We start from the raw sequence: 10,154 nt of genomic DNA on the forward strand, positions 1-10,154 counted from the left end.
AGCAAACATGTAGTAGGTTGTGTGCTGCTATAGCAAACAAAGAGTTTTCTGCTAGCCCCTTTAGGAAGTAAAGTTTTTCCAGACGAAGCCCTCCACCAGCCCCACTTGACCATATGCCACTACTACAAAAAAGGACATAGATAGCATCCCAAAAACGCTATGAAATTTATTGGATAGCACTTACAAAACGCTATTAAACACGATGCTATCCTTTTATTGATAGCGTTGTTTCCAAAAAGTACATCATGTACCGGTTTGATAAGATCGTAGTCTCCCAACGCCCTTTAACAACTAACTCATGTAGAGCTGCCCAATTCAATAACTTGCATTGTCATCTAGGTGCCTATATTTCCAAAAACAAAAGAAGAAAAAAATTTAGTATGTGACGAGTAGTCTTAGGCACACATTATACATTGCACCATGACACACTAATATATCTTAACTCAATAAAATATCATGCCAGACCAAGTAACCGGCCTACAAGTTACCCCTGCTTGTAAAAGAAATATTTTACTTGTTAAAGAGTAGTTTGTATCCCCTGATCACCACTGCCTATGCCTTGACCCTAACACCGTGCGAGAAAATGATTTCATGTCTAGCTTGTCTATCCTTCTAGCCATAGCCTTGTTCTATTAAATTCAATCTACAAAATAGAAAAACAAAACAAAAGTAGATAGGTTCAATAAATCGTAAAGCGACAAAATCCAATATAGTAAAAATGCAAACCTCAACTTCTTAAAAAATTTGCGCAATGTACAGCCAACAAGGAAAAGATATCTAATCAGCTCGAGTAATTAGCGAGATAGCTGGATAGTTCTAGTTGAAGTTGTTTTATGCAGAAGGGCGGTACTTCAAGAATGGGGGTAGCATGAGCTTTATTTGAGTAGTGAGTACTAATTTTAATGCATTTCTTTCAAACTTAACCTTTTATCTACCCAATTAAATTTTAAAAATGCAAAAGAAACCCTTACCTCTTTGCAAACAGTTGTCAGCCTAGGATGTGCATGACTAAATGGTTTGGGGGAAGTACTGTCCTCGGCTTCAAATCCGGACTCAGCAGTAGATGTGTCACCTCCTTTCATCTGTTCCAACAGTAGGAATGATACCAAAAAAATAGAAAGCTATTACAAAACAATGTATTGAAGATGAGTTCCAAAAATGTATACTGAGTATTGATAAATTTAAAGGTCTTACGCCACTGTGATGTGGCTTACTATAAGCAATTATCGTACGATCATTGATCACTGATAACAAACCATCACCCCACCCATCCATTCACACTGACTTCAATTCAACTTAGCTTAATTATCTTACGGTACACTACCACTACATTCTTCATACCACAAAACTTCACATTAGTCCAACCTTACTATCATACTTCATTCAAAATAAAGTATCTATTTCAATAATCGTCATTTTAAATCCCAAATCAGTACCTACACTAGCTAAAACTAGGGAAACTAACAAACCACGTCACAAAAATAAGTAACCAAACCACTCTAAACTTAAAGACAACAAATGTACCTTCAAAGTACATGAAGACACCATCGATGTAGTGGCACTGCGATGCTTTTAGTCCAACAGATCGGCACCATTCAAAGAAACATTTGTGAAAAACAAAAAATGTCGTCGATTACCGGTCAAACATACTAATTATATTGACGATCAACTTACTATATTGACATCAGCCTTAACTATAACTCTGGAAGTTACCTCATTTACAATAAAAAAAGAAAAAGAAAAACCAAACTTAAACATTTTCTATGAGACACGCTTCTCATTATATACCTCGTGAACATAGTCTGCCCATATATCATGAAACAAGGATAATCAAAGAATAATCGTATACCTCTAAAGATATACACCAATCAAATCCTGGCACGTTCGCGATAATATAATAGTCCATGGTTTGGACTAAAATATGTATGTACCAGGGTTTTCAGTAAATTAAAACAAAAAGCAAATCAATGTAAAAAAACTTTGAAACCCTATACCTGGCAGTAACCAACAAAGGGATTATGCCGCGCATAAGGTGTAAGTAAACACCCTCAAGACATTCCTACCGTCCTCGTCGAGGGTAGGATGGCCAGGGAAAGTTCGAGGCAAATCCTACAAACTATAAGCTTTCAACTAAGCCAATACTAACCATGTTACTCGTCTGTAAACATACCAACAATTAAGTAGAAGATTTTTAAGAAAATGAATACCTAAACAAAAGTCGAAAAAGCTAGCTAGCATGAAAGCTTATTCTTAAGGACTTTGAATTGTTAGTTAATAGAGTGAGTGACAAAGTGCAGAGCTGGAAAACCAGAGTTCTTTCCCGTGGCCGGGTCGAACGGACGATTGGAAGAGCCCGGGAGGCCATCATTTGATGAAATGGAAGGCTTTTTCCGAGCGGCTCATGAATTCTTGGAAAAAGAGGGAGTGATCCAATGGATCAATGAATAGATAGAGCAGGCAATCAATCACCTTTTGTGGGCTACCTTTTTCCCTCATCCTGAATGAACTTGGCCGATTGAAATTGATCCGCCCTTTCACTTTCTCATTCGAGCGCATTTTTCACCAAGCCAAGCTTAATTGGATTTGGTTGTACCCATTTCATTCCTGCTTCAGTCCATCAATGCAGGAAGCAAGTCAATAGTCAAAGTTGCGACACATTTCCAAATCACTGAATGTCCAGGGTTTTTCCCCTTTGGAAAGAGAATAAGTCGTCCAATAAGATAAGAGACGACTTACACGCATCAACCTGCTGCTTTTATTTCTTCCTTTTCTATTAAATGCTTTAAACGGTTCAAATACCCACGGAACATTTCTATTGAATAAATAACCGAATCCTTCTTATCATAAGGGTTATAACAAGCAAGGCCAGATAAGAATGTCTTTGATGGTAGCTTTCTTCCTACTGGTAGTTTTAGATCAAGATAGAACATATAATAAGAAATAAGATCTCGCATGTACGAAGAATACAACACAAGTCCCACAAGATCAGGGTGAATCCGAAATAAATTTTAGAGATGGTGGTGACTGTTTTTCGGAGAGGGGTTTTTTTTGGGGAAAGAAAGAAAATAGAAATAAAGAAGCCGCCTCTTTCATTTTCATTTCGGGGAATTTCAGTTGAGGTGGCCTGGTGGGCTTAAATTTTTGGTGCTGAAGCCCAACAAAGGCTTGCCGTTTATAGCAGTACGCAACAAACGCAATGAATTTGATCACATTTTCTGTCCAAACGCAATACTTAGTGTACCAGTTACAAACCGTAGGATACTTAGTCCGCGAGCTCCCTTCCCCTTGATTTTTTCGAGCTCGACATCTATGTTTCTTGCTGGGAGACTCCCATCCAGTTTCTGATCTTGATTTTCTGTGTCCTTGATTTTCTGGTCTTGATTTCCTGTGTCCTTGTTTTCTAATCTTGCTGTTTTCTGATGGTCAAATGGTCAAATGTTGTTTTGGGAACTCGTCAAATGGTCGCCCTATCAAACACATAGCATTAATACTCTTTCTTTTCCCAAAGATGCAGAGCTATTTAGGGAGTTCAAGTACAATACTCCAAAGGTCCCTGACCTTTAAGGTTATTTCAAAGATAAACAGTATCAACAGTAAAGATATTGACTTAGTCTCCTTCTAAAAGTTAAAGCAGTGCAGGCATGTTCAAAACAACAAACAAGAAACCTCGCAAGTATATCCAATCAAGTAATCCCCAGCCTATTACAATATATGATCACCAAAAAAGTCATACAGAAAAAAATGTGCAAATTCTAAAGTTGTCGCCACCACAAACCACAGGCAATCCTAACAAGTTCTACCACTTGCCTCAAGCCATGTTTGCAATGTTGTTTGATAGCCAATCCAGGCCCTCATAAAGGCCTTTTCCAGAGGTTGCACAAGTACTCTGATTAATGGCTTATCTAACGATGATATATATTGACTTTGCTAGAGTATAAGACCCCTTAAGTTTCTTTTATGTTCCGATTGTCACTTTAATTAAGTAAAAGTTCAACCGACGCGTGCGGGACCAACTAAAAAAAAAAGAGGCTAATGGGAAATTAGTAACCCAAGGCGGCGATGTTCTTGCGAAGGCACTAGGGACTCGAGAACATTGTGGAAGAAGGGTAAGAGCAGAGGTAAGTATGTCACTCCAACAACTTACTTCAATATCCCAAGAAGGGTCGAAGGCACATAGAAGCAGAGATGGAATCCGGATCGTAAGAAAAAGAAGATGAGAACAAGGCGTTAAAGGAAAGAGTGAGAGCGGTCGAGGCATTAGGTATTATACAAGGAATTACCACCAACGCGTGCGAGAACTAGAGAAAGTTGCTTCCAACAGTTCTAAAATGAGGGAAGAAAGCGAATGTCAAGCCCATTGGGTGACCAACTATCTAATGGTGCTAACAACAAGACAAATTATGAATGTCTTAACATTGAACTTGAAGCAAATGTGAGAAAGAAGTGCAAACAGGTAAATTTTTTATGCTTGTGATTATATAATGCAAATAGGTAATTATATTTAATAACTTAAACTATCCAATCGTAGACAAAGAGCAAGCTAAATCAAAAAGCGGCGAGGCAATCTCAAAACCTAAATATGGAAAGGAGCAGGTATATGTTACTTAATGTTTAAACCGTAAAATGTTATTTTATGTATATAATTGTTCAATTTTACTTTTATTTTTTGTTAGGCTATGGGCTTGAAAAACAAGAGTGTTGCTAAAACCAAATGCAAAGTGGCGGTCGTGAAACCTACTCTAGGAAATGAGCGGTACTTGTTATTTTTAGTGTAAACTACAATAAATAGTTGTACTATCAATATTAGTGTATGATTTTCATTGTGTGTTTATTAGGCTATGGGCTCAAAATGTGATGTGGCAATCCCAAAAAACCTAAATCGAGGAAATGTGACGGTAAATGTTGTGTAATTTCTATAGTGAGTTATCATGGTATTCTAGGATATTTGAACTTATCATTATTGTTATATTTGTCATTGATATTAAAAGTGTAAGCTGGCTTTGGAGTCAAAAGACAATGTTGTTGCTGATGCTAGTCTCATTGAGGGTTAGGACTAGGCGAGAAGATCCATAACGCGTTACATTGGGGAAGGATATGTACGTGTTCATATTATACGTGCAATTTCAGCAACTGCCATTTTGCCAAGACCAATTCTTGATGATGATGTTACCACTGTCGGAGGAGCGGTTGGTTACATTGTGGCTTGGCCTCGTGAATTTGTGCTACTTTGCGATAATGCAATATCAAAACCTAAGTCGGGAAATGAGCAGGTACTTGATGTTAACATGTTTACTAAAGGTTATACACTCACCATATTATTAAAAACATTATTATTATGCTTGTTAGGCTATTAAACTCGAAGGACAATAACAAGGTTCTTGAAGCCAAAAAGGACATGCCAATCTCTAAGTCTAAATCAGGAAATACGAAGGTAAACTCTGTGTAATGTCCATAATTAGTGACTATAGTACCCTATTGTCTCCAAACTTACTATTATCGCTATGTTTGTCGTAGTTTCCAATGTGGTTTGGATTTTGCTATCCCGCTGATTTCAGCCGTTATGCTGATAAGAATGAGATGAGCCGTTTTGTCTTGAATAGATTACAGGCAAGACAAAGAGACCAAGTTATTTTCCTTCCTTACAACCCAGGGTAAACATGTTGGCTATGTTAATTAAGATCTGTTGGATCTCATTAATTTTGTTTTATATTATTTTGTGATGCTATTGTTCTATATATGATTTTAGGAATCATTGGGTCTTGGTAATGATTGACGTAAGTGCAAAAGAAGTATATTATCTTGATTCAATTGGACGTGAACCGAATATAAACCTAAAAGTGATGGTGAACACGTGAGTTGATTTTTACTTTTACTTTTAATTTTTGTATGATACGTTACATATGCCTACATCTTTTAACATATTGAAATTCTTCTTTAGTGGGATCAAAACACTAGCATTGGGTGAAGGAAAGAGAGGGAACCAAAATGGCAGATGTCTAGGTAAATAAGCATTACTTGAATATACAATGTAAATTATAGTCCATTATCGATTGAATGTTGATCAACAATTTTTGATGTTGGTGTGTAGTGCCCTAAACAACCGGAGATTTTGAATGTGGATATTACGTCATGCGGTTCATGAGACACTTTATGAAGAACCCTAATCAATCACTTAAAACAAAGGTTAATAGTTGTTATTTCTCATACTAATTGCAAGTATATAAAAAGAACAGAGATGATTGTAATTTCTTTGTTGACTTATGTAGCTAATGGAGTTGGCTAACACTAGGACATATGCAAGCGGACCTTATTGAAATTAGATGCGAGTTTTATCGAAAGTACATCGATAAATTTATCTCGGCATAGGTATGTGCGCCATTTATATATCTTTTATGTTTGGCTTAGGTTATTAGGCTTAGTTTCTTTATTAGAAGGATAAGCACGGTTATTGCTGTTTGTCCCAACATCCAGCCGAGGTAGGCTACTAACTTGCTCGTTAGAAGTAGTTAACGAACGGAAATAATGCCATTTGATGTCTATAAGTGAAGATTGGATGGATACCTGCTCCTTCAATATAGGCAGAGCCAGCCTGCACTCCTTCAATACTGACTCAAGACGGATTCATCCTTCATTACCATTCTTCTAATCCTTACATTCATCCTTACATTCATGCTAGTGGAAGTGTATCTAATTTTTTGGCTTCACCTGACCAACATTCATCCTTACATTACCATTCTTCTAATCCGACTGTGTGGTATTTTGACGGCAATTCTGCAGCCATGGATGTCTTTTCAGCCTCAAAACAACTTTGGTTGGGTTCTCTAGGTTCTGATGTGTCTGAAACTAGAGTTAGGTTTCAAGTTGAGAAATTTGGTCCAATAGAGCAATTCATGTTCTTTCCTATCAAAGGATTTGCTTTGGTTGAGTACATGAACATTATGGATGCTGTTAAAGCTCGTGAATATATGTGGGGATCTTCTCCTTGGGGTGCCCGTCTGCAAGTTAAGTTTTTAGATGTAGGGTTGGGGAGTAGAGGATCTATTAATGGTGTGGCAGTTGGTTCCTGTTGCCATGTCTATGTTGGAAATGTCTCAAGCCAATGGATAAAAGATGAGATCTTGCATGAAGTGACGAAGGTCGGTTTGAACACGATGGTTTCGATCTTACCAGTGAAAAATCGTTGTTGATGGAGTTTGAGGCGACCGAAGAAGTCGCCATTGTTATGGGCGCCCGAGGCAAAGAACGCAAGGAAAAATGGGAATTATATATCATTAACTAGAAGCTTGAGTTCTAGTGATGGTACATCGAGATGTTTCAAGGTGTCATATGGATGGTGCAGGATTTAATCGTACTCTGTTGAATAAAAAACTTCGGTTAACATGCCTACTAGTCTTACGGGATCACCTCGTGTTCCAACCGAAATTGTAGCTCGATCCTCGCTTATCTTCATATGTTTTATCTTTATCTTCAAAATACAACATATCAAGAAACCGTCATGCAATTATCTCAAGGGATGAAATCGAATGCCAACCAACACTCTGGATAAATTTACCACATATTAGCTCTACCTTCCTCATCGATGATGAGCTAATGGTCATCTGCCGATCATCTTTGGGGAAATGTTGGATCTATTTATCAAACCGACAAGGGAAAATATGCAGATGAGTTCCCCGGTATGTTGAATCTGCCACAAACCGACAAGGGAAAATATCGCGAGATGAGTTCTGGCGGTATGTTGAATTTAACGATTGTAGATCACGGAATGACGGCTATGAAGAATCTTTCGCCCTTACATTACCATTCTTCTAATCCTTACATTCATCCTTACCCTTGACCCCATTTACGATGATTTATACCACGATGATTTAAATGCAAAGATGCAGAGCACTCCGTCGGCCCCATCGGACCATGGCATAAGTGTTTCCCAACCAAGTTCCCTTTGTGCTTGCTGATGATTCACCATCCTCCATGGCGAGACCGAACCGCGACACTCCCGAAGATGACACATCCCATGCGTCGTCCTTTGACCCTAATGATTTACGAAGGATGCTTTGGAGTACATCATCGCCCCAGTTTACCTCTGTTAGTAGAAATGGGGCATACTCGATGAATCTGATCACTTTATAAGCAAAAGGGATTGAAGCAGACTCAATGAGTTGTTTGGATCGGGGAGCGGGAAGGGTTAGAAAAGGCCTCCATTTTCATGATGATGACGGAATGGACTCCGAGAGCCGAAATCTCAAGGCAAAAGTAGGCTGCAGAGTCGGTAAGAGCAGTAAATCTTTGAGACTGAAGTTCAGACCCTAAAGGATGCCCTTGCAAAATTAGAAGCGAAAAAGGAAGTTGGCCTCCTTCAATAAGGCCATTTGATGTCTATAAGTGAAGATTGGATGGATGCCCGCTCCTTGGGTATGCTTTCAAAAGGGTTGTTTTCATGCGTGCTGGTGTTCGTGGTCTATTGGTTTTTCTATTCTCGTGGGGGAGCATCTACAAGTTGAGAGTGTGCTTGGGCAAGTGGGCTAACCAGAACTACTAGTAACGGGATTTGCCTGCAATAGGAGTAAGGGGAATGGAACTCTTGTTTAAGAACTTTAGCTACGGACTTAGGTTAGCTAGCTCAGCTTCTCCTATGGCTATTTGGATTAAGGAAGTAGGGTAATCTTGCAGACAAAAAGGCCTAATCTAATAATGGTGAGTCGAATCGAGGCCGCGCAGCCGTTCCAAGGCTTTTATGCCACCTAATGGCCTAAGATAGGAGAATGAGGTTCATGTTTAAGTATCCTCCGGGTTTTGCCTATATTCTTTGCTTTAGCGATTGAGTTCCCCTTTTCGGGTGGTAGCGCCTATACATTTTAGTGCTTCGGCTAGTTAGTACATATCAGATATATCCTACAGTGGTGTATGTTATTTGGGGCTTAACCAATATGATTCTCTGTCATAGTTGATTGTATCTCTTTCGTTTAGTAGTTATTGACTTAGTGTGTTAACACATTGTTTGTGTATTTTTTTAATACTGTGTAGAAGTTGTTATATGATTATATTTTTAGTTTACTTATTAAACAAACTAACACATTCTTCTTCATATTGTTTTTTAGGTTATAAGTGAGATAACACGGTAGCTCAATTCAGTTTGTTTGAGATGGATCGGTTGATTAGCAATTTGTTGGATGGGTTATGTAAATTGTATTGTTGTTGGATTATGAGACTTGATTTTGAATCAAGTGCTTAAGTTATTTAATTTTTTTCTCCGTGAATAAATCATGTAATATGAACAAGTTCTTGGAATGATTTATGTTAGTAATAAAAGTATGATTCTTGTTTTCGTAATGGACTCCAGCTGTCAAGTGTCTGAATGTATTGGTGGTGTCGGAATGTATTGGTTTATAGGAATTTTTAGATTTACAGGGAAAAAAAAAAAAAAAAAAAAAAGTTATGGCGGCTTCTAAAGAACTGGTGTGGCATACCAATTCTTGACGGTTTTAGTATTAATTTCTTGGCGCTTTTGTTTCTCGGGATGACACTTAAATAAAAACAGTCATAAATGAAGGTTTATTTTTTGACACTTTTTCTAATAAATTATGACGGTTAAGTAAAACATGTCATGCAAAAGGATCCAGTTATAACGTTTATAAATGAGTTTTTGTCATATTAAATTCGAGCTTTGATGTCAGCTTCTCTAGAATCGTCATCAAAATTATGACGCTTTTGGTTAACTTTTATGACGGGCTCTATAATGACGGTAGTTTTTTTAATGAAAAAATGTCATTAAACCTGTTTCATGACGGCTAAAAGCCGTCATCACAAGTCATTTTTTTAGTAGTGAAAACACTTTTAGGGAGAAGAAAGGTTTCAGCCCAATAAGAATGAAAAGAGGATAACACTAAAGTAATTAGTTGAAGTCTACTTGCATGACTTAAGTGTGTATACTATTCCAGTTAGAGGTTCTTCCAATAACTTTCTCAATAAGATGGAGACAATTTCTAATGCTAAGTTTGGAAGAAACAAGGGGAAGTCCCAAGTACTTGAGAGGAGGTTCAGAAACTTCAACTCCCAAAATATTAGCAAGAGCCTTTCCATCATCAAAACTCATCCTTCCTGTAATCAGAGTTGATTTACTAAAGTTCATATTAAGTCCTGTAGAAAAGGATGTCAGA

At 37.7% G+C, this 10,154-nt stretch overlaps 2 long non-coding RNA genes across 5 annotated transcripts; one reads left to right on the top strand and one right to left on the bottom strand.

Annotated features, from left to right (window-relative positions):
• Positions 1-137: 137 nt before the first annotated feature.
• Positions 138-3,856, bottom strand: LOC147510097 (uncharacterized). Of its 4 annotated transcripts, none has more exons than XR_015216712.1 (5): positions 2,470-3,856; positions 1,525-1,569; positions 972-1,082; positions 515-643; positions 138-343 (listed from the first exon to the last, which is right to left on the bottom strand). It is a non-coding gene; the product is annotated as an uncharacterized LOC147510097 (long non-coding RNA). The 4 variants fall into 4 exon arrangements; XR_015216715.1 differs by lacking the exon at positions 2,470-3,856 and adding an exon at positions 1,995-2,316 and having other exon boundaries at positions 140-343; positions 1,525-1,561; XR_015216714.1 differs by lacking the exon at positions 2,470-3,856 and adding an exon at positions 2,208-2,316 and having other exon boundaries at positions 141-343.
• Positions 3,857-5,575: 1,719 nt separating this feature from the next.
• LOC147510098 (uncharacterized) lies at positions 5,576-5,974 on the top strand. The gene is made up of 3 exons (XR_015216716.1): positions 5,576-5,651; positions 5,747-5,851; positions 5,939-5,974. It is a non-coding gene; the product is annotated as an uncharacterized LOC147510098 (long non-coding RNA).
• Positions 5,975-10,154: the final 4,180 nt, after the last annotated feature.

Source organism: Coptis chinensis, chromosome 3 (genome assembly GCF_015680905.1).
Source record: "Coptis chinensis isolate HL-2020 chromosome 3, ASM1568090v1, whole genome shotgun sequence".
Lineage (NCBI taxonomy): Eukaryota > Viridiplantae > Streptophyta > Magnoliopsida > Ranunculales > Ranunculaceae > Coptis > Coptis chinensis.